General features: G+C 41.6%; 1 protein-coding gene across 6 annotated transcripts in view; it reads right to left on the bottom strand.

Annotated features, from left to right (window-relative positions):
* Positions 1–24,884, bottom strand: part of TBL1XR1 (TBL1X/Y related 1) — a 117,693-nt gene extending 92,809 nt beyond the window's left edge. For 4 of the 6 annotated variants that reach the window (XM_054834960.1, XM_054834966.1, XM_054834965.1 and 1 more), the window contains exon 1: positions 24,267–24,869. The gene's annotated coding sequence lies outside the window, so the exon portion shown is untranslated. Of the gene's footprint in view, positions 1–23,088; positions 23,106–24,266 lie in introns of those variants that run through there. The other 2 variants (XM_054834961.1, XM_054834963.1) reach the window with 2 other exon arrangements.
* Between the last annotated feature and the right edge of the window lie 398 nt (positions 24,885–25,282).

Genomic DNA, 25,282 nt, shown 5'->3' with positions numbered 1-25,282 from the left:
CTTTTCCCATTCTCTCTGCAACCACACTGAGGACTCCAGCTGAACCAGGTCAAGGGCTCTTTCAGCTGAACGTGAAACACCACAGCAAACTGCCACACAAGACAAAGTGAGGAGCTGGTACAAAATTATGTTGCCAGATTGAATTTGCACAAAAAAAAAACCCCAAAGGAGCAGCTGTGATCTGACATATGCCCGGTTTGATCTCCTCCAAAGGCAGTGTATCGGTCATGGCATTGCTGATTTCCTGGAAATAAGAGTCAAAAAGCACACTGCTGACTCATCCATTAGCATGAACATGGAGCCCTGGCCTAAGTCCAGTTTTGTTTGCATTTTTAGGTAGTTTAGGTAACTTATCTAGTCTCTACATCAGACTAAAACCAGCCAGATTAAAGAGAACACAGATGGGATTGTCATTTACAATTCGGCTATGTCCTAAGGGCATCTACTGCAAGAAGCTTGAACTGCGGTATAGAGATTTAGGGTTCTTCAATAGCTACCCTCTGAAACTGTACAGCTGTCTACAGTTGTTGCTCAGGATAACTAGAAAAGACCAAAATCTCCTACTGCCACTCAAAAGTTTATCATTTCCAGGAACATGTAACTCAATGAAATGCAACAGAAAGTCATTGCTGATCAAGAACGTGTCCTGCCTCCTATCCAACCACACACTGCTGCACAAGACGGCCCAGAACCAGAAGTCACAAGCAAGGAAAACTAATTCAATCCCCTCCACACAAACACAATGCTTTCAGTGCTGACTGAACAGTTCAGAGATTCAGAGCCTCTTCCAGTTACCACACTCCTCCACCCACTACTCTTAATTCTTTGGGTAAACTGATCTCTCCTTCCCCAAGCTGTAACTAAAAATTATCATTAACAAGATAACAATATAGGAAATCTGGTCTCAGTCAGTACTGAATTCTTGTATTCTTGCTTGTTGAGAAAGGAAGGCAAATTTCATTCTGAATTTTGCACAAAATAACTGTAACCATTCAGCATGGCCTCCTGAGATTTTGCTTTCATCAGCATGATAAAAAATGCATTACCTAAATGAAATTTAAAAAAAAAAAAAAAAAAAAAAAAAGGAACACTGTAATGAACAGGAGCCCAAACTGCCGTGGCAGGTAACCAGGATAACACAAGAACATGTTGCAGGCTCTCAATCTGCACCAATTTCCATGCAGCTTGTTCCCCACATTTTAGGGGAAGGCCAGAGAAAGCAATGTGCCTTTGCACAGACATACAACTCTGACCACGTGTTCCATGAAGGATCACAATTGTAATGCATTAGGCCTGAAACTAGATGTATAAATGAAAAATATGCTATGATTAATATACGTATCAAATACAAAGCACCAGAAATTCTCTCACACACACTTATTTTAATCTCAAATAAATTGAAGCATGGTATTGCAACCATCAATACCACTGTTTAACTGGTTGGAGGCTGCTGTTGAATAATGCAATGCATTAGCTTCCACAAGAGATTACATTTTTCACCTTAAAATTTGACTATTTTGTCCAGTTCAACAGGGATGAGGACAACGAGAAAGCCTCCGAAATATCAAATAAAAATTGCCACCTCAACTTACTGTCTCCAAAACAGAAACAGACTACTCTACAAGAGCAACTTTGTCTTACAGATTGTCTAAAATTCTGGCATTGGGCAGATGTGGAAGACCACTCTTTAAAAGCCCACTAGTCCACACCTAGCAGTGAAACTACAACGTATCCTGTATACCCATGTTACCCAACATCATCTAGAAATTAACGTGGTGAATTTAAGCAAATATTCCCCCACCTCTTAACAGTTTTCAATGAAACCATTAAATGTTCTTCTCAGCCAAGTACACTGTGGGCAAACACATGCTGAGAACTTACTTTCCCCTTCCTACTCTGAAACCTGTGCACTGTGTGTTACCTCAGTCCCAGACCATTCATTCTTAATTAAAAAAAAAAAAAACCTGAAACTGACTATTAAACAGACACACCCACTGCAATCCAAAAGGACAAAAAGTAATTTCCTTCCATTGTGGTGTAGAGATAAGGTAGGAGTAAGAAAACACTCACAGTTTAGTCTAATGAAAGTAAAATGTTTCACTTATCCTCCAGCAATAACCCCCAAAAGATCAACCTTCACAGCCTTTACTCCAATAATTCCTCACTCCAGGGCCGTTCCCAAAGCCAGTTCAATTCTTCGCATGAGCTGTTTTTCCTTCAGCAATACCTACCCTCTCGGTGCTTAAAATCTACGTCAACTTGTATTTCTGTCAATTCCAGCCTGATATGCTCACGAAAAATAAGAAACTGTCTCTTATCAGATCTGTCCACGAGCCACCCAAACCATGACAAGATTTTCTCCCAGTCAAGGCTGGGATCAAAGCCAATCGCATTGTCAGCACGAACTCAGACACAGAGGAAGTCAATACAAGATGGGACTTCTCAAGCTATGAAGTACGTCTCATCACCATGAACGATAAATGAAAACAGAAGTCCTTTCTCCTCTGGGAGCCACTTATTTTCATAAGAAGTGAAGTCGGATTTTAAAAGATCAATTGTTCTGGGTCACAGTCAGATCTACACTTCAATACATGTAAGATGATTAATATCATTTGAGGACAAGACATTACTCTGAGTGTCAGAAAACAACGATGTGAGGAAACTGGACCTGGAGATACCCAGGAAAGGCACAGATCCGGCTATAGTTTAATGTCTTGCCTACGAGCAGGGTCCTAAAGAGCCTTCCTTACTCCTCTGTGTATCAAAATCCGAGTAAGAGTTGGCTGTATAACTCAAAGCCCATCTCGATGCTCTGATTTTGGCTTCAGAGCTGCAGCCCTGCCCAACACCAAAGAGGAGTCAATCAGCTTTCTGACCCCAGCAGTTACAGATTTAAACCATCTGAGGCCTTAAATCTAGGCAGCAAGGAGAATAGTGTTCTCTTCCCTAGGTATTTCTAAAATCCTCATGATGGCATTACTAGAAACGTGACCCAGACTGTCTTTCTAATGCAAAGGGTCGCTCTGGTTAGTTGACCCAAGTTGCTGCTAAACTTCACGCTGAACAGAGTGAAAGCAGGACATGGGCAAATGCAGCTGAAAAACATCATTACGAAGATTCCACCTAGGAGCACTGACGAGAGTCCAGGCATTTTAATTACATCACACTTATATTTCCATACTTATAAATTATATGCAAATAATTATTTAAATTTCAATTATTTGCATGCCTATCACAGGACGGGACATTTTATTAAAAGGTAAAATAAATAGTATTTCACACAAAGCAATTTTATAGGGACCTTGCAATGAATTAATTATAAGTCAATATAATGAACCACAAAATAAAAATTACCCCATAAATAATTAAGTCCCTCAGTCTTCCCATGCCACCCCCATTCCAGTAATCATACTGGTTCACTAAATACCAGAATAATTTTCACCATTCAAATTAAACATAATGCAACTATTTCGTTTACATGATTCATTTACATGAATCAGCATCTGTGTTCACAGAACATCAAAGCAGACATCCAGCCTGCAGTCAGAAAGTCACTGAGTTTTGTGGCATGTTTGGACAACATTCAAAATGCTACAATTTTTCCACCTCAAAATACATGCTGTAAAAATGTATCTTTCTTTAAAAAAAAAAAAAAGTTCAAGCTAGAATGTTTCGGGGGATCAAAAAAAATTCTTGCCCTGCTCCTCCTGCTTGAGTTGGTCACAATCGATTTTTATTATAAAATTTCTAAAAATAACCTTAAAAAAAAAAAAATCTTACCAACAGTAGGATCAGAACGCAGAAATTAATGGATGCCCCACAGAGAATCTGGTTTGGTATTAAAGCTGAATGGGTTGGGGGAGCTGGTTGTTAAACTGGAAATGTGGTTTTATTGAGGAAAGCCAACACGAGAAGGGGAAGGGATGGGTGTTGAGTTAACATTACTACCATCGAAACCAATTTTGCTCAGGCAGTAAGGAGGAGTTTGAATGGAAAATAGCACAAATTATTTTATGAGGTTTTTTTCCTAAACAAGCAAAAAAAATCCTGAATACAAACTCAGGAGACGAGAGATAGTTGGTGGTCAACAGAGTAACCTGCAAATTTCAAGCGACAAATATAGCAGATCCAGCGGTATAAACTGAGGACAAGACATGTGAAAGCATGAAAGAAAAAGCATTAGATTTAATGTTAGGGTAAAAAAAAACTCAAATAAAACAGAGTGGTGATAAGAATAAGAACTCTATCAAACCAGTCTGAAGTATACCTGATGTAAATTCTAAGTTTCTCTTAATTTCAATCAATTTTTATATTAAAAAGAAAAATCCTGGCATCTATTTGTGGAACTATGCTATGCGACACTTGCACCTTCTATTTTTCTCTTGCTGCAATTGGTAAAACCATTGATCCTGCAAGAACACATACTTGGTCACACAGGGGACACTATACATCATTTATGTCACCAGTGACCGATTTTGACAGGAGAGAATATTTTCCTATGAAAGCAGACGCATAACATTCTTCAATGTATTGGGATTTTACCTGGTTATGTTTGTTTTAACAGCTTGACAGCTTGAAATCCCTGCATCAGGTAATAAATTACTCTTTTAATTTTTGGATTCAAATCTAGACAACAACTCAGTTCTTTAGTAGCTTAGAACTGGACTACACAAAAAAAGCGGGGGGTTTTTTGTTTGTTTTTGTGTGGGTTCGGTGGGGGTTTTTTGAAAAATTTTATTGAGATGCATTTACTGTTTAAAAAACAAACACACAAAAAGAAACCTCCCCCAAAAAACCTAAACAAAGAAAAAAACTCCAAACCAACAAACTCAACACTTATTGTATGAGAAGCGTTAATGGTCTTTCAAGACCAAATCCTGCAGATGTTTAAGGAGACATAAAAACCTTCTGCAATTTGGGAATCCCCCCACAACTGACCCAACAGTACAGGGAGCTCCGCACTGTTCAGACAACACTTGCTCTGCAGATGCAGCTCTTACTACCACCAGTCCAATATACTCTCACCACCTAAAGGAAAAGCGCAATTAATGGCCTGCTGCAAGGATTTCAGTAGTCATGTTTATTCTGCCATGCCTGTTCAACAAGCATAAGTAGATAAAATCCTAAAAGATTGAATATTGTTATGCAACTACCTCCTTGTGAAAATATATGCAAAAAACCCTCTCCCATCATCTGACTTCCACCACTCATTTTGTTTGCATTACTTCTACCCATCATTCCACTACTTTCCTTCCTAGCTCCAGGATTTATTAACACGACTAAAAGTGATTTCAGTATTTCTACTAAAGCAATACTCAGCAGATGCCTAGCATCTATATTTATACAACTCTAGAACTGGTAATAAACATGATTTTTGTATTGCCACACTACATTTTTTAATGAGACATCATTCCTTGTCTCTGTTTACCAAGAATTACGTTGGCCACAACTGAGTCCTTATCCCAGATTATTACACCACATAACAAGAGTCTGGAAGGCTGAATGGAAAATTCTCATTACATATGAAGGACTGCTTAATGGCTGAGGATTGGCGTTACTTTCCCCACGTCTGTGGACAGCAGGGCTACTCAGAAGTATGCAGAAAAGTATCTGAGGGGAGGGAGATGCCCGGGAAGGCATTAGGTGTAAACGCTCAGACTTTAGAGCTTATTTCCACCCAGATCCCAACCACAGTGACTTTCACAGGGCTGTGCCAAAGACATTTGACCAAGACTGAGAGCGTAGTTCCTAGATGACGTCAGATGTCCAGGCAGCCAGCCAGCTTCCTATGGAAGTGATTCCAGTATTGCTGAAGTGCAATCTAACTGTACTTATCATATGACCACTTATTCAAGGAGCCAGCAGCTTGCATAGGTAGCCTCTATTTTTTAAACTAATAAAATAAAATATGTTTTGAAAATACAAAGAGATAGATTGAGGTAAACAGAAATCATATTCAAATTTCATGCCTTCCTCTAAAGCCACTTATTCCTGAAAGGAACAGATGTTAGCCAAGACAAATTCCATCCTTGCTCAACTGGGACTTAACCTATGATGCCAAGCAGAGTATTTTCTCACCTGCAAATTTACAGTTGTTCCATACCCATAATTATAACCTAAACGTAAAGCCTTGCCCCTTCTACTCATGCTTCATAATAGGTTCTCACTGTCCCAAGGCTTTTCACAAAATTTGTTCATTTTTTCCCTTTGAAACATTTCTCTTAAAACTTTTCTGTGACATAGAAAAAACTCCAACCAAGCAAGCCAAATAAATTTGAAGTCAGTTATGCTACAGGTTACCGAAATGACCATTCCTCTTCCCAGACAATATAACATCAGTACTCCCATACACACTTTCATCTCTGTATCCATTCACCTACTGCCTCATTTTTTTTTACTGAGGTTAAAAACCGTAGACAATCAAGCACAACTAAGCCATGTCGCGTGACCAGACCGCTGACAGATCCCTGTCCCACAGGCAATGAGCAGTGCCACATCAGGTGGCAGTGTTCTGTAACGCACTCATAATCATAAAACAGTTGATTGTTAACAAACAGAAATAGGAAGCTGGTGAAGTTCCTACCATGTTGAAGCAGGGCACTAAACTTAATGCATTTGTGTAATCAGTGCTCAGAGTATTCAGAGATTAATAAGCTCTGAGACAGGCTTTGAAAGAGAAGAGAAACAAACAGAATTAATGCAACTTCTCACCTTCCTCCTCTATATTCTTTCGTCCCCAGTCTCCTCTCCCGATCCTCAAAAAGGAAATATGCATTCGCAACACCCCAGTTCAGATTTCAGATTCTGGCAGAGTGTTTCCAAGGTCTTTGCTGTCCTTTCTGATCATCCCTCTCTCCTAAATAACAGCTCAGAAGTTCAGTGACAAACAACAACAACAGAAGGACAGCAGAAAAGGCTCTGTCCTTCAGCAGTGCCTTCAGGATTCACCATACGTCTGAAGGACTATACTAACCATAATCAGACTCCCTTTCTGTTCACTGCAATCCTACAACTTTGCCATGGAAATCTCTAATTTGTTTCCGTAAATTACATTTGGACCATTCCCTAAAAATGTAAACAGCGCAGACTAAAAATAAAATAAAATTAAAAAAAAAAAAAAAACACCAATGAATCTTTTCCTCTGTGGTATTTTTTGCACAGGACGTATCTGCAGTAGTGTTAATCACTCATCACTATGAGGTATATTGTGCAACAAAGTGTTTGAAAGCATTCTGAAATTTTGGAAAAAAATGAATGGGAAGTGTCCATCCAGGTAAGCAACATATTAAGTTAGAATTTTTCATTATACCAGCCAATGTTTAAGAGTCTCAATCCTTTCATCTTTATTAAATAATAATGTCATAATTATGCTATGTATATCATAAGTGTTAGATGAACATTAACATATTTTATTTCAAAGCTTATTCTGCTATCTTTACACTTTTGCTTGTGTACCAATTAGTGGTATTTTGTCATTTATAGCTTTTTAATAATATTACACACAACCCCTCTACAGTAAGTGACTCACTAGCCTGAACAGTCTACTGTATTGAAAATGCAAAAATTAAGGTTGCCTATGTCAGCCTTATGTTTTACAGAATAGCCCCACCCAACACAAAAACAAACCCCAAACCCAAAACAAAAGAAAAACAAAAAACTCCCATCCCTGACACAAAGGTCACATCTTTGCCAAACTTCAAGCACATATTCTCAAACAGGAAATAAAGCTTTTCAAGAAAACTTTTTAATAGGTAAAAAACCCAACTTACTAGTTTTCCTTGCTGTTGTTGTTATCACACCATCTGACCTATTCCAGCTAAACTGATAGGAAAGGGAGTCTTTGATACAAACCTTATCATGAAATATTTCAGCCTACTTAGAAAAACATAAATGTGATCCAATTTCCCAAGCTTAATTGTTTTTACAAGGCTTTTCCCCATTGCAACCACATTTCCATCGGGATCATAACCCTAAGAAATCACATAGACAGGTGAATTTCTGTGAGGACCATGATGCCACTTGCAGCCTCCTCTGCCCCATGCCAAGTCCCATCTCTCCTTAGGAAAGCCCTGAGATGGGGCAGAGGGATGGACAACCCTACGCACAGGAGACAAGACCCTGACGTTCGCCATTTAAAATATCAGAGAAGAGTAGTTTCAAGTTTTGTCAATCACTTCCAAGATTAGGCCCAAACCAGAGTCCCAGACAAAAGCAAACCCAAAAAGAGTAAGAATCAAGATCTACAACTCCAGGCTGGCTTTTACCCATGGAGAACACAAGCTGTGACAAGTCTTATTTTGGCAAATTCTAACACAAATCATCACCTCCAGTTGAGCCCATCTTCAGTCACTTGCAGCTATTTTGGTGTTGACGATGCTCGCGCGTGGAGTGGCTCACATATTTATCGTATGATTCTTCTGGTAAATTAGTATGTAAGTAATCTCTATGTAGTGGGACCATCTTTTGTAATGATTATCAATAAATAGGGCCTTACAGGATTCCACATGATACCAGATCTAAGTACTGTGCTTTAAAATACTTGTTGGCTAAGTAAGATGTTAAGAAAAATAGGTCACGAATATAGCCTAGAAATTCTGAACCACCTCACCACGCAACAGTCACACAAAGGATGCTTCACAGGTAAACACAGAACAGCAAGCATTTCAAAAATTGTCCAGTTTGGTTTACAATTGATTTTGTTAACCCACATTTTGCTTTTGACTTAGCATATTTTGGGACCACAGTTATGCAGAGAAAAAAAAAAGCAACATTTTTAGCAATTTATAACCACATAGATACACTCTTCTTAAGAGCAGGCCCAAGGCTGTACGCACAGATCTAACTCTGCTTTCCCCGCATATACATTATGCAATGCGATAAATATGTAACCATGAAGTCACACACTATATTGCAAAGAGGATACAGTACTCTTTAGTGACCCAGGAAAAGGCAGGCTACACCACGTTCTATCTGTGATTCATATTTCCCCCCCCCATTTCATTTTCATAATGGTCCAGCACTTATTTTGCAGACTTTTATACCATCTCCTCTCTAAGGTATGTAAATAATTTAGTCAACACTAATGCATTATGCAATTTATTTTCAGCCAACAACACAGCCCTCGTTAGGTGCAATTCATGGGAAGAAGCAGTTAATTATGGTAATTCATCTGCAGACCTAGGTGAGCAATTTCACTGTTATTCTGCTATCCTACTTAATATGCATACGCTGTACAAGAGCAGTTAAATGGCAACTTTCAAAACTGACATCCCAAGCCCTGATTCTATAACGAGCTCTGAACCCGGGCTTTAACGCAGAGCTACAGTAAACACCACTTCTGGGAGGCAAAGGAGTTGATTTACACAAAACAACTTGCAAGATCAGAGTTTAAGGTAGTCTACTGAATAGACCTCTACAAGATCCTAGAAATAATTCTATGCTATTGTATTGCACTATTTGTGGAATGGTATGTGATCATATAATTAGAGATCATATAGTACATTCACACAAAGAATACTTTAGGGCTTGCTGGGGAGTCAGGGGGGAGCCGTTTTAAAAAAGAAAATTACATTATCTGGAAATTCAGAGCTAATCTCAACAACTCAGAATTGCTACCAGAGAGCTTTTCTTAACAAACTTTATAGGAATACATTTCAGGTCTGATTGCTGCCTGAGGAAGAATTAGTTCCAAACAAAACCAGTTATCAGTTTTTCAGTTAAGACGTTAAAAGTCTAAACAAAATATTTAGGAAAATAATCTGAAGTATGTATCAATATTAAAAAAACAATAATAATTTCTAAACTGCAGCTCTATGATTGCAATGACGGAGCAAAGACAGCATTTGGTTCAGAACCAACACTGAAAAAAGTGCTCTGGACAGGTGCAAGAAAAATACCATTGGTTTGGTAGCTAAATCAGAGAGGAGTAAATGAAGGGCAGGTCTCAACTAGACACAGTTTCGGGGAGAAGCACCATGCTCAAGTACATACTAGTTAACCCCTCTGTTTGGGGGAAGGCTCCAACCTCTTCTCCTGTTAACCTGGGCCGGAGGCTGTCTGCACTGTCCTCCCAGTGACACTCCTTTGGGGCAGCTCAAGCAGCAGCAGCACCAGCAGTCTGACCCAGCACCTGCATCCTTCAGCAGCCTTGAAAGAAGAGTCCTTGATCTTGGGGCTCTTCTTCACTGCACCTTGCCTCCACTCTTCTGTAGCTTGTCTGCAGACTTCAGAAGCTGATTGCTAAATGATCCGGCTTGCATAACTTCGAAGAGCATACAACTACTGAAGGGCAGCCTTCTGCCAAATCCCTGCCATCTTGAGTGAAACACATTAAATAGTGAAAAAAATCACCAAAGCCCCACTCGCTCTGGAGCACAGGCAGTCAACTCAGCCAGGTGTGTATGTGCAGTGCTGGTCTTCAGCCATAAACCAAGCCTAGAAACCTGCAAACTGCCCATGACAAGTTTAGATTGTCACTGCTTTAATGATAGAAGGCACAGAATTTTTACATGAACGTCCTGAAGATCTCAGTGGAGCACAGGTCCAAGATGCACACACACAGACAGACATTCAGACAATTTTAATTTTAACCTTATATGCTTTGATATAGCCACAGGCCTAAAACACTAGTACTCTCTAGCTTGTTTATGACTGACTACATATACTGAATGTGTTTTGCCAAAACTCATAACTAAAATAAAAATCAGCGTTCAAACAGCACAAAACTTCATAAACCAAATAAACAACATATTGCAAATATTTAAGTCTTCCAAGCAAAGGCTACTTCCATAAATTTCAACATTTAAACTGGCAACAAAGCATTTCTGACACTGAAACAAATGAGTGGCTAAAGAATGCTACCCCATCGTCATCATTTTAAATGGTTCATTTTCCTGTTCTCCTGAAACAAGCATGGCACTCAAATCATAACTGAACAAATGTACATATCCCTAGCTATTTAACAAAAAAAAAAAAAACGGAAACATTACATTTAAATCTTTTTGCTTAACCCAAGACTAAAAAACTGTAAGCCCCGAAAATTAGTTTTGCAGAGCCTTAATGCATCTGAAAATGGCTTACTTGCTAAACATGACGAGCAAATTCCGAAATAAAGGGAAACCCTTTCCCTCAACATGCACACTAATATTTTTCTTTCCTGAAGGTTGGATCATTTCCAGAGAACCTGAATTGACTTCAATGGAGCAATAATATATTTTCTTACGAAGAACATGTAGATTGCCTCAGAATACAAGAAAATGGTTCAACTCGGCTCTTTTAAAAATACCCAAGGATCACACTTGAAAGTGGGGGTTTTTTTAAAACAATTAGGGCTTGACTACACCAACAGCTATAACTGCTGATATATAGATATGTATTACACTAAACAGGAATGAGACACTTGCTTTCTGGAGTCATTCCAAAAAATGTGAATGCACTGTAAATTCACGCTTTTAACTTCAAGCCATGCTACCTAGCAAGTGTAAATACATTCTTGTAAAGTTTAAGGGATTTATTAAAGTGCTAGCAGGATTTTCTTTTTCAATTAACCAGACGATACTTCTCACTGTAGAGTATGGTGACAAGAAGAAAAGGCACAATATAACAGCACGATTTACAATAGCAAAACCCAAATGTATACAATTTTAAGTACTATTCCCAAACTGAAGAGATTTCCTAAAATTAAAACACCCCCTAAAGTTTCATTTTCTGGCTGATGAAAAATTTCCAAACAACATATGAAAACAAGACAACGTAACAGAAAGCTTGTGCTTATCAGCATCACTAGCACAACTGTGCTGGCCAGGACTGCAATGTACTTTAGGAGACACCTATGCTGCCAGGGAAAGCTCTCACCAAAAAGCAACGTCCTACCTTAGGACTGCACATCTTGCACAAGCATTTCTCCTGACAAGACCTTGCAATGCTCAATCTGCCCGGGCCACACAGCTCTGACAAGCAAGGAAAATACCACTGGTTCTTAGGAAAGGGAAAAAAAACCCATTTTTGTACAAGCTTGTAAATCTGCTTAATTATAAATTTATAAACAAGAATCATTTGGGAAGTTATTAAGGAGGACCTGTCCAAGTAGAACTGTAAGCACACGACAAAGATCATGTAATCACTTATGTCCATTTTATATATGGACAAATCCAAGCAGTCAAGACAGTATGAGGAATGCTATCACCACATACAGAAAGGTTGGTGTAAGATTGGCTTAGCTGGCCCACTGCAGTTTGTGAAGATTTTGTTTGATAGCAAAGCTGATATAAGTTCATGGCCCACCCTCAGCAATTATAGGTTCATTCCTATGCATAAGCTATAGTTTACTGCCACCTTCATGGTGGAGTCATGCTGTAAACTGGTTCAGCAAAACCACTTAGACTTTAATACCCCCCCAAAACAGCAGTAATTTTTAACACAATCCTTCCAGAGATGATGTTTGTAGGGCCAATAAACCACTGTATCAGCATGGTGGACAGTCAATAAACCGTGGCTGAGGACAGAGACTTTCTCTCCAGACAAGTTCAGAGCTCCACCTGTAGCTTTTGTTCTGTGTCCCCGTTCCACCGAGATCAGGGTCAGCTCAGGAGTCCCACCACCCCCACAGGGACAAGTGGCTGCTTGCGTAGCTGTGGTCTGAAACCCATCCCTGAAGTGGCTCCACCGAAACAATTCAGCTTTTTCCCCTCCCCTCAAAGAGCTGCCAGGGTCTGGAAAAAGCGCAGGAATCTCAAAACTTCATATAAGGTTGTATTTCCACGTTACCAAGGGCACAAACATGCCTAACTTTATGAACCAAGTACCCTGATTTAAGCATGATTCTTTATCATGTATGGGCACGATCAGCAAATATTTCCAATGTGAAAGACCACGTTTTGTCCAACATAAAACTAGAAGACAACCACAAAACCTATGAACACAAAAGGAGCTCTTGCCTCAACTAAAAACTCCAAGTGAGCAGAGGCTAAAAAAATAACAGCCACTTTACACTGCTATGCAGCCTTTCACCAGATCTCAGGGCACTGAACTGGTCTAAAAAACTCCTAGCAAGTATTAAATCACTGGTGCATGGGTAAATTTGTTAATCCATTTGCTAAGGTCACACAGTGGCAGAAATAGCAGATAATCCTGACACCAGCTTTCTGTCCTAATCATTATGCAGGCAGAAAATCTTCAGTGATGTAAACTGAAAATAAATACAGTTATCTGTTACATACAGGTATATTAGGTCAGCCCAGAAAAGCAAAATTGCGGGTGTGGGGAGTGGAGGTGTGTCTCTGGGGATCCACCACAGATCTAGACAAGCCCCTGAAAATTTAGAGAGACTTTGTAACCAGAAAGTAATTCCGTAATTCCCTCTATCCAAGCAGTCCCTATGAAGGGACTGTGTAGATAAACTGCAGCCATGCTCAAAAACAAAAAAAAAAGTCTGAAAACCTTGAACCGTAACCCACAGGATATATTCCATTACTGTATAGTACCCACATTAGGATACCAAAAGTTTGCCATTCATTCTGCATTGAAGTTAAAGCAGTATTTTACAGATTGCCTTTAAGCCACCAAAACTGGGGAAGTCTTCTAATATTAGAGGGCAGACACACACACACACACACACACACACACACACAGAGAGTTGACATTGTCAACACACAGTCAAGAGAGCTCTGACAATTTCTACCAGCTTTAGTGCCATTTCATATTAAAGCATCCTGGTAATAGCCACTACGGAGCTCTGACAATTCAAGACCATTTTGGTTAATGCTCTTGTATTGGTATAAAATACACTGCAAGCACCAGTTTCTGAAGAGGAAAAAGCAAGACTACAAGCTGACAAAAAGATAAAAACTTATTCTACGAATTAAAAACACTGAACCAGACAACAAGCTACATTGGCATTATTAAGATGTGCTAAACACAACAACCTAATAAAAATCACTGTAGGCATGGAAGACTAATCTTCCCTTCTTCCTTAGGCAAAATTCACAGCAATTTCAGTGGGATTCTCCCCCAGATATAGACACATCCACAGCCACCAGGTGCCAAGTTTGCTCCTGCAGCCAATCTGTATTGCACCCATCTTAGTTACACTAAACATATCCTGATTACAGGAATTTATAAACAGCAAGAGTAATTTAGAGGTGCTCCACAAAACTGTGACTTCAGTGGAAATGAAGTTCACTATTATCATCTCGGTGTCAACGGTTTTGCGGTAAAGGGCTTATATTTGAAAGACTTTCAAGCAAAAATCTTTTGCTGACTTTCTCAAAAAGCACATCTTGCGTTCTCTGTCCCAAGCACATCTACTTCAGAGACCAAATACAAGCCTGCTATCCATAGGTCTCACTGGGCAACAAGGTACGAGAGTTTATGATGCATTATTCTCTTCTGTTTATTCTCTTAGATTCTGGACAACGAGACATCAAATAAAAACGGTGCTTAATTATCAAGCAACAGAGTATTTTCTAGATGTGAACTCTTTAAAGACGATCTTTCAACTCCGTAGTTGCAATTCCGCACACTCATCTGTGCAGCACAGGACAAAGGCGCCTGTGCGCACGTACCAGCTTGCGGTCTCAAAGCGGTGTTTGTTCACCCAGAACAATGGGGCATGTGACTTGTCAACACTACCCACAATAAAAACAATAAGATAAGGCTGCCACTGATTTCATGATGACTGATGTTGTTTTTGCTAATTTTAAGTCACAATGTCAATAAAAACGTATTGCATAAAATCCCTTATTTTAAAAAGCCCAAAGTTAACCTCACAGCACGCTGAGGTTTTCACTCAAACTTCCTCGGCTTTTTGCATTTGCACTGAACACACCAACTTCCCCCAAAGCCTCCCTCTGACTTCATCAAGAGTTCAATCAATGTTTTATGCCTAAAGCCAAGATTATTTTTATCAAATGCCAAAATTTCTCCTGTCTGTCTCCTGCCCTGCATACTTGTCCCAGCTACCCCTCTGCCCACAGGCAGGCCCCTCGCTCACCTCTGCTCGGTGCCCTGCTCGCTGCCTGCAAAATGAGATTTCCTCAGCAACCTGGCAGGTTTTGCTCCACCACAGACCAGGGCTGCACCATCCAAACACATCTAACCCCTCTGGTTCAAGAGGGCTACTACATAGGATCAAGTCCTGTATGTAAACTCAACTAAAGTTAGGAGAAACAGGAAGAATGTAGAGCAAACCTGGAGAACAGAAACAAAAAAGCACCAATTCGGTTTAAAGAACTGACAAAAGAACAGATAGGGAGAAAGCGAAAGAAAGTCCAGAAAGAAGAGAGAAAGTCCAGGCAAAAAACGGGTAGGGGGGAGATTAGAAAAATCAAATAAAGCCTTAGGAAGGGATAATAATTAAATGAGTCAACTGTCAGAACTGAGACAAAACACCCCAGTATATTACACCAATATGCCACATTCATGCTACAGCACGGACAAGGAAGCAGAGCCAAGCAGAGGAGAGAGCATGACCATACTGACCATTGGAAGGGGCTAATTTGGGAAAGAAAAAAGCAGCGGAATCTTCCACCACTTTTTCAATTACACAGGGGAGGGCTTGGGGGGTTACTTTAATCACACAGAACAGTAGTCGGCCCAACAGCACCAGACTAACAAATAAAAGTAGGCACATGAAAGTATCTCGCAGTTCCAAACTTTCACCATTTACAGTAACATTAAATGCAAACGAAATCTGACTAGTCTGATCTCTGAACATGTGTTTTTAAAAACAGTGCATTGCTTTCTTCTCATATTGAAAAAACTCTGTTCCACAAGCGGGTAGTTACAAACCACAGCTGGTAAAGTGGGAGGCACATAAAGCACGCAAATGAGATTTTACATATTCTAACACCATCAATGCAGCTTTCTGGAGCTCTTCAGCAATGTCCAACATACACAAGCCTTGCTGCTGGCACTCTCAGCAATTTAAAACAACAGAGAGTCTCAGTCTACATAATGGACGTGCTCTTAGCTGGCGTCTGACACTGCATTTCACATACCCTCCGAGTCTCTCATATGACGTCATCCACAGCGTCAAAGAGCGAGTCACAACGCATCAAAAGTGTTTTCCCCGGCTATCTCTGAAAATTTCCATCCCTTTAACCTTCATATAATTTTTTTTAAATTCTTCTTAGAGTTTCTATCAATACACACAGGATCTTTAAAAGTCCAGTCTTGCTCCCTAGTACAAACAAGCAACCCGTATCTCTCTACCAGGGGGCCATGGCTGTGCTGAGCCCAGGTATGGTGACAGCAACAGGAGACTGACAGGAATACTCTGTTTGGTGCTTCCACCACCAGCCCTCAGAACCACACAGAGACCAGAGGGTTATTTTTTAAGACATAAGCAATACCCATCAGTTTTACCAGAAAGTAATGTATCTGGGAGGGCTCTGGTGCCCAGGCACCTTAACAGTGAAGGAGGTTTTTTCTTTGTTTTTGCTGGAACAGACTCTTGGAACTTCATTTCTCATGTATTTAGTGTGTACTATATGTACTGTAAGAAAGAATCTTACAAAGGGCCTTGATGAACTAGAAATAAATACTCCATATCAAAATAACCTTGCAAGTGTAGACAGTAGAGGAACCAACTAACATGGACTTTGCCAACAGTAAGATAAACACACTGATATTTCTAATGCAATCAACAGCCATTCAGAATCTGCCCTGGAAGACAGTCACAGAAATATAAAGCATTTTTCTTACAAGTCAGACAATTCTAACAAATATTTACTATAATGGTAAAAGCTGTTGAAAAAAGTTGGTTTCTATTAATCAGCTACATTTAGATATCCGTTGTTGCTATCAGATTAAGCTCACCAAAACTGCTTAGTAGGCTGTTTCACTGTATTTTTGTTTAAGTTTTATCGCAATTCAACATATTGAGGCTTCATATTCCTGACTTCTTTCATCTTAGGCAGTGCTAGAAATTTATACTCTAAACAAGACACGTCAGATTATTTCAAATGCACAATTAAATTTCTCAAAATGAAAAATCAGGTACCATCAGCAAAACATTCACGTTACACAGAGAGTACGGACCCTGCTTCTCAAAACCCCAGATCTGTCACATTAGTTATGGGAAATGGCTAATCCACTGCTACACCAGTTATGTTTCTAGCACAAGTTATTTGATGTCAACATTAATAGATGGTTCCTCATTTTCCTCCATCCACATCCGTGCTAACTTTGCTTGAAAAGTACATTAAAAAGTATTAAATCTGAACAAACGTAACCCCAAGGTAAATATGTTACAGATTCACAAATATCATCATGGCAAAAATCCATATTTTTACAAAGCACTTCCTAATTAAAATTTATCACTGAGAGTGTGTATTTAGGAATGCATATTTGTGCTAATATCCAAGCAAAAATTTCTGCACTAGAGAAGAATGTTGACATCCATACAAAAATTAGCTATGATTCATTGTTTAACAGTTGTCTTCCCTTTACAGAACACCGCAGACTGAAGGACATATTGCCAAACTGAAAGCACCAATACTTCCTTTAACCTAATATAGGACAAATAAATACACTTCAACAGCTTCTAAATCTTGCACGTCCTACTTTTTTGACCCAGATCTCTTGTTATTTCCCCCATAGGTGTATGCAATATCAAAACTATTTTTTCCCCACAAATTTAGAATTAACCTAAAAGAGGAAAAGTTCTCATCGTTTCTGGGAGCTAAACAGACCTGGAAGCGAGGGGGAGGGTCAGAGAGACTCATGTTTGTTAAGATCAACTGGTATTTTAAGGTAAATTTTTCAGCCACACTTAACACTCTCCCAACTCCTGAAAATAACAGCAAAAATTCTCATTTGTTCCAACAGGACTAAGTTAGTCCAATATCAATGAGAAGTGAAAAATAATGAAATCTTTTAATTACTATTTTTACAAGGCAAAAATGTATTTTCAGAAGTCATGCTGACACTCAAGCAATAATCAGCCTGTCCAAAAAACACAAAAGAGCTATAAAACTTGTTATTCCCCTCCTTGGCCAGCCTGGACAACTTCTTCCAGGAAATCAAAATGTCTCTTCTTTGCCCGGTACTTTTAGGGAACCATCGGGGGATTGAAATTCACCTCGCGTGTGCTCGCAATCAGGCGAATTCCCAGCTCAGGGTTTGCCGGCGACAGGTCACCCATGTGAAGCTCCTGAACTTTTAACACTGTTAATGTCAAATGGGTGCAACTTTTAGGATAGGTTATATTTAGGGCTCTAAACCTTGACAATTTCTGTGGTTTTGGCACTGGGCACAGTATTTAGCACTACATTTTCATGAATAGTAAATATTTGACCCTTAACTCATAACCTTGGAAAAATGCTTCACGATTAGGCTGTGTAGAGATCTTTTCTGTATGCTCCATAGTCACTGCCAGCAGGCACGTAGCTGCGTACAGAACAGGAAAGTTTCCAGAGTCACTTTCACAGTCCTAATTCATAAAAGTCTACTGCTGACCTGATGTCAGTGGGGTTCAGTGGGAGCTCTGCATGCAGCTGAGGAAGTGACCGCATCATTCCTCAAACCCACCAACGGGTTAAAAGGAGCATTAGTTCTGCAGAGACAGCTGCTTGCCTGCCTTGCCAGGTTGGCAAAGCTATTGCCCCACTGGGGGGGAAGGAAAGGCCTACTACTCACACCACACCAGCTAAAATTTCTAGTAACGCACCTCCAGCAATTTGAAATAACACTCAGTATGTTTGCGTGTGGCACATGGTTGCCGAGAGTGTCTCTCTAATACACGCTTACATTGAAGAGAGATTGAACTGAATCACAGATCATAAAAAAAAAAACCCAACTGTTTTTTCTCTGGATGATTCTGATTTTTTACTGCTAGACATTACTAATAAACAAGATTGCTCCTTTGCAACATGGAGACTTAAGAATTACAACAATAAACAGAAGTCAGAGTACACAACATAGCATTTTACTAATACTGCTCCCAGAAAGAAACAGAAACTACACCCTAACGGGAGTTTGCAAAAGCCAGAAAAACCACACACAAGACTTGATTTTTAGAAATGCTAAGCACACACAGAGACTGCCAACTTCACATGCAACTGTGGGGACTCAGCATCTTTGAAAATATGACTGTATTAATATCTTACTTTGCAGATACAGATGCCAGTTCATACTCTTAAGAGTCATGCTTGCACCAAGCAGAACTACAGCACAAATCCACTCCCACCACCCCTTGCTGTGCAGGGTGTACGCAGCCCCACAAAGGGCCACGTGCGGGCACGGAACCAGCCCAAGCACCACCAGGTTGACATCCAGCCTGCTTGCACCACTCATCCGCAAAAAAGACGTAGCAGTCTGATAGCATACCCAGGTATGTCACTAACTTGTTTAGAAGGACCTTAGTATCTCTACGTAGGACTGAACTACACCGCATACACTTACAAAGACCGAGAGGGGACTCCAAAAGATGCTGCATACGCTGGCCGAGACAATTCTGTAAAACTCCTCCTCATCACTTTGGAGGTTCTTTCAGTAAGTTTTTCAGAAAGCTACACTGACTCACCAAGCCTTTTTATTATTATTTCTACAGGTAAGAAAATATTTTCCAAGTCTTTCTAGCAATCAGTCCATCCAAGAAAGCAAGCGAGCAGGGGTGAGCTGCAACACCAGCAATTTCACTCCTTGGCTAGCCAAGCTAACTAGATCCTACGCACCTGACCGGTGCATGCATTTTCCCCTCCGGTTACACATTCTCCGGCTTGGAATGACCACGTCTTATCAAGGAAGAATTTTTTTAAGGCTCCTTACTGATACAAAAAGGAGAGTCTAAAGGATGGCACAGAAAACTTTGTGGTAAAGTATTAAAAATCAATGTTTCAGAGAGTAAGCTGAGTTACAGTTCTACAGATCCTTCAGAACCAAGGAAAAACTCTAACTTGAGCTCAAATGCGGCCATTAAGACTCTAGGGCATTTTGTATAAACAATTTCAGCCTTGTTTTCATTACGAGAAGGAAAAAAAGGGCCTTCTTGGCTTGAATTAGATACCACAAGGTAGAACCCTAACAAGAAGTTCACAGTTTTCACACAACGTGGCAGAACCATTTCTAGACCAGACTTCTGTACTTTTTCACTCAAACTATCAACTCTCAGCTATGCTGCCTTGCCTTCACTACTTCTTACCTCAAGTTAGCTAATTCAATTTTGTGAAATTAAAAGAAAGCCAATATATTCCCCTACAATTTCAACTGAAAAGATATTTCTTATGCCTCAGTTCATTGTCATACTTTATCTCAGAGGAAACCAATTATGAGTTGAATAAAGCGGTCTCCATCTACTCTGCTTGGGATCACCAGATGAGCCTTTTTCTAGTGAAGTCACTTTTTTTCATTAAGCTACTTCACAGAAATTAAGACCATCTAACTTCATACTGCAGTGCCTAGAAAGCTGCATGTATTTGGGACAGGGCAGCTAAATCAAAAGCAGGAACACAGGAACTGTTTCATTATCACCTGTTAATTCAAACGTCTTACATTAATGCTGCAATGCAGCTCAAAAACACTGAAAAGAGCTGTCAGTCATAGTTCCTAATGGAAAACTTCTGACACTTCTTCACCTAACACAAACACTTAAATTTATATTTAAAAATGAGCACGCAATGAGTATATTTTCACAGTAGTCACTTGTAGGAGCCAAACACGCATAATTACAGAGTGTGCATACACACTCTCACTTCTCTCCTGACCTGCAGCTACTTGCATGAGCTGATGTTTAGAGCTTTAAATATAGTCATTATTACACCCTGTGCTCTGCGTGTGTGCGCATGTGTGAACCAACACACACACACTAAGGATGGTCAGCACACATAACAGTATCGCAATTCTCAGTATAAAGCTGAATTAGATTTCAAATGAGTTGTACTTTGGTACAATACATTTCAGTATCACACTATTGCAGTATTGACACAACCCAGTCCTGCAGTACACCCTCTCCAAAAGCAGAGGCCAGACGACTTTACGACCTCTCTATCTCGGTTCAGAAGGGGAAGAGCTGGTGGCAGGTTTGTGTGTGTCTCCTCTCTGCTTGCCAGTAGCATCCTCTCCAGCAAGGTGTCAGAATTCACGTGGGCACCGCATCCTGAGCGGCTACGGGTCCGGGGGGGAACGGAAGAGACAGGCAAAGCAAGCAAAAACCAGGGGGTGGCTAACTCTTGGGACTCCAGATAAGCAGAGGAACAGCATTAGTGAAAGAAAAGTGTCACGCCTGCCGCTGCCTCAGCTTTCCCCAAAATGCTTAATAGTGCTGGGATACCAAAAAAAGTATCAGTGTCATGAAAGATTCACATCCTATTGGCCACCGCTAATACAAAACACACGAATTCTGTGAACAACTTCAGACATCTGCAGAGCTTATTCAACCGAACTAGACTGCTGATGTTCAAAGTCGTGTGTGTTTCTTTACGGGACTTCCTGACTTCTGCATGATTACATCCTTGTAGGATGCGGGTCTTTACTGCCTCTACAAAATTTATAAGAGCAAACACATTCTGACTCAAATGTGAAGTCCATGTTAAATTAAATTCCAGAACCAAAATCAAGTTAGGTAAAATAACTCAGTTTGCTTTACATTATTCAGATCTGTTCTTCCTAACTAAAAAATATTACCTGAAAACAACATTATAAGCAATTTTGACCATTTCCCCTAATCCATCCAGAGCCTCTTTATGCTTAGGGCTGTACCACTTTTTAGCATCAAACTCTCTCATGATGGGAAAATGACTATGAAGTACTGCTGTTGGGTACTTAGCACTTATACCATGCCTTACAACTTCAAAGCATTACACAAACATCAATAATTACCATATATAGAGTAAAACTGAAAGAAGTATTCATATAAAAAAACCCCAACAGGAAAAAAATCTTAACTACCTGTTTGAAGAGGAAAAAAAGCTTAAGCAACAAAATCTCATGTAATTATTGCATTCTTTATGCTATGCACATGCATTATGGTTCTACACATTTAAATGAACAAAAATCATAAACTCTTGCACAGTCTTAAAAAAAAATTAAAAAGCTCGAAAGCCAAACCCCAACTCTTTTCATACATTTAAATTACATTTCCTTCCCCTTTCCTCATGGAGTGAGAACTAAGTATTTTCCAGGTGTTCTCAATAACAGTTTGGGAGGCACGCCACCAAGTTCCCAAGACACAGTACCACATGAACCCTGTTCTCATAGAGACAAATCCACTTTCCCCTAAGAAAGCTTAAGACAGGGACAGCATACAGGCTCAGGTGATCTTAGGTAAATAATACAATACCTTGCTATTCCATTAGATCTTAATCAAAAGCAATGAAAAAAAAAAATCACAAGAAACCTCCGAAAGTTTGCTATGATCATTTACAGGGCACCACCTGCGCCCAAAGCACCATCACCACAACACCACAGCCCTTTTTTGCTATGGCTAAGAGGAAAAAACCCTTTCAGACACTCATCCACAAACATGTACCCAATTACTTAAATTCAGAGACATACATGAGAGTTTACAGGATCAGTCCTCATTTGAAATGTATTCTGAAAAGACAGTGAACATATGAGAGTCCAAAGGGAGGCCCCAAATCCAGCATGAGCCTCATGCAGACCAGCCTGGAGGTCACTCAGAGCAAGACGAGCGACCAAAACTGCCCGGTGCCCCTGACAGCTGGGGTACAACTCAAAACCCAACATCAGTTTTGCAAATGGTGCCCTCTCTCTCAAAAGGGCACAAACCACAGCCCCGAGAACCCCCAAAGGGTAGAGACCGCCAACACCAAAGGACCTTGTTCATGCATTTACCATGCTCAGACATTTATTTTAATACCACAGGACAGGAAAGAGAAACAGACAAGCCCAAAATATATATATTTTTTTTTTACACGACAAAGACTTGGTTCTCCTATCATGCCTCTCATGCTTTTATAATAAAGAAGGAATATGTTTTGTGATCCCCCCCTTCATAAATCAGTTAGGAATTCGATTTACACAGACAGGAAAACGAGGAAGTTGAGCACACTGGAGAGTAGTAAAAACTTCACCAGCAAACTTCACTTTCCTACACAGCGACCTACAAACCAAACTTTCCTCCAGACTCACGTGTCATCTGCAGCAACAAGCCTCTGCCATAAAGCACATATAAAGTTTGCTGTTCGGGGGGATAAAGCAAAAGACTACCGAGGGGAGACTTTTATTCTCTCAAGCTGCCTTAAAAGGAAATTTGGTGATGAAAGATTAAATTCACCTGGAACAACACGATAAATTTAACCCTTTCGGGGGAGAGGGTACAACAATAATAACAAGCCACATGTCCTGCTATTGCAGGACCTATATCCTCTACCAAGAAAACAGATAACATTGCATCAACCGTGCAAGCCCATCTAAAAGATGCAATGCACAATTTGCACCAGGATTTCGGGCAGGGACAAGCCCAGAAAGAGAGAACCCTAAAAAAAAAAAAAAAAAAAAAAAAAAAAAAAAAGCTTCTTCCCCCGCCCCCCGCCTCAAACCGGGCCCAGCTCCCTGCCACCCCGGGGTATTTCACGTTCCGCTCTAAACTTTCCCAGGAAAACTGATCAATAACTTGGAGGCTTCGTCCTGGGGTGGGGGAGGGGGGTCACACGTTGGGCATGTCCCCCCAAAAATACAAGGGCCGGGGGCGAACTCCGCCGGGCGGGGGAGGGGCGTCCGCCCCTCCCCCGCCCGGCGGAGTTCGCACCCGGCCGGGTCCCCCCCCACCCCCACCCCGCTTTTCCCCCCCTTCCCCTCCCCCCCATAAGTAAATATGCGGGGAGGGGGAGGGGAGGGCGCTTCTCCACACAAATCGGGCTAAAAATAGGCTGCTCGCCATGGCTCCCGTGTGCCATTCGCTGCCGAAGCCGGTGCCCCCCCCACCCCCCCCAAACCCTTAAATCCTTGTTAAAAAAATGAAATCGGGTGGGGGGAGGGGAGGCCAGCGGCGCAGAGGGGGGAGGGGAAGGGGGGGATACCGTTTGCTTATAAAAACAAAAAAAAAAAAAACCAAAAACATACACCCCACACACCCACGGGAGCACACACCCACCCACCCCCCCGCACCCCACAAGCATTAATTAAAAAAAAGGGGGTGAGGGGGGGGCCGCGGCTGGCGTTAGGCGGGCGCCCATCCCCCGCCCGCCTCCAACCGCCACAGAGACAAACAGGGCGCCCTCCCCCCCCCCGGCCCGGCCCGGCCGCGGCCCCTTCCCGCCCCGCACTCGGCCCGCGGGGGCTCGGTGGCGGAGCGCCCCGGTCCTTACCTTGCGAGTGGCGGCGGAGCGGCTGCTCCCCCCTTCCTTGGGAATGGAAGCACAAGAAATTCACCCTTGTCTCTCCTCTTTTTTTTATACAGCCATTTAGATATATATACACATCTGTGTGTCTCTCTGTGTGTGTGTGTGTGTGTACACACGTATATGTATCGGTAATATTATTATTTTTTTTTAGCTGAGGTGTCCACACCAAGAGGAGGAGAAAAAAAAAAAAAACAGAAAAAAAAAAAACACACACCACCACACACACACGGGAGGAGGAAGAAAAAAAATAACCAGCGAGTAGTGCTGTGATATTCAATTATATCCCGAGCCAGGGGCCGGGGGGAGGGGGAGGGTGGGGAGAGAGGGGGGGGGTTAGAGATTAAGTCCCGAGGAAGGAGGAAAAAAAAAAAAGTAATATCTCTGTGTGTGTGTGTGTGTGTGATTTAGATTGAGGAGGAATTGAGGCAGAATGTAAAAGCTGTTACTAAGGGAAGGAGCCAAGCGGCTCGGAGCAGCCAGCGGCCCTCAGACACTCCGCGCGGGGAGAGGGTGGCCAGCCGCACAGAAATGGGCGCCAGAGAAAGCGCCGCCGCCGCTGAGGGAAGGGAAGGGAAGGGAGGGAAGGGAAGGGAAGGAGCCGAGAGGCGAGGCCAGGCGAGGAGGAGCGGGGCCGGCCTGCTGCGGCCGCCCGGCTAAACAAACCCGCCGCCCTGGCAGCGCGGGGGTCGGCGGCCGGGGCGGGGGGACCCCCTCTTTCCTTCCCTCCCTCCCCTCCTCCCCCTCTCTCCCCTCACCCCCCCCCGCGCTCTCCGGGCAGGCGCAGCGGCGGCCGGGCGTGCGTGAGGGGAGGCGGGCTGCGGGGAGGCCGCCCGGGGCCCTGACAGGAAGAGGAGGCCGCCCGGGCCTGCCCGCGGGTGCGGAGCCCGGGCAGCCGCCCGGGGCCTGCGCCCACGCCTCGGGGCGCCGGTGGTCGGCTCCTGAGGGAGCGGGGGGCTGGGGAAGGCACGGCGGGCCCTGCA

Source organism: Grus americana, chromosome 9 (genome assembly GCF_028858705.1).
Source record: "Grus americana isolate bGruAme1 chromosome 9, bGruAme1.mat, whole genome shotgun sequence".
In the NCBI taxonomy this organism is placed as follows: Eukaryota; Metazoa; Chordata; class Aves; order Gruiformes; family Gruidae; genus Grus; species Grus americana.
The sequence above is the reverse complement of the archived record's forward strand: the minus strand, read 5'-3'. Positions and strand labels throughout refer to the sequence as shown.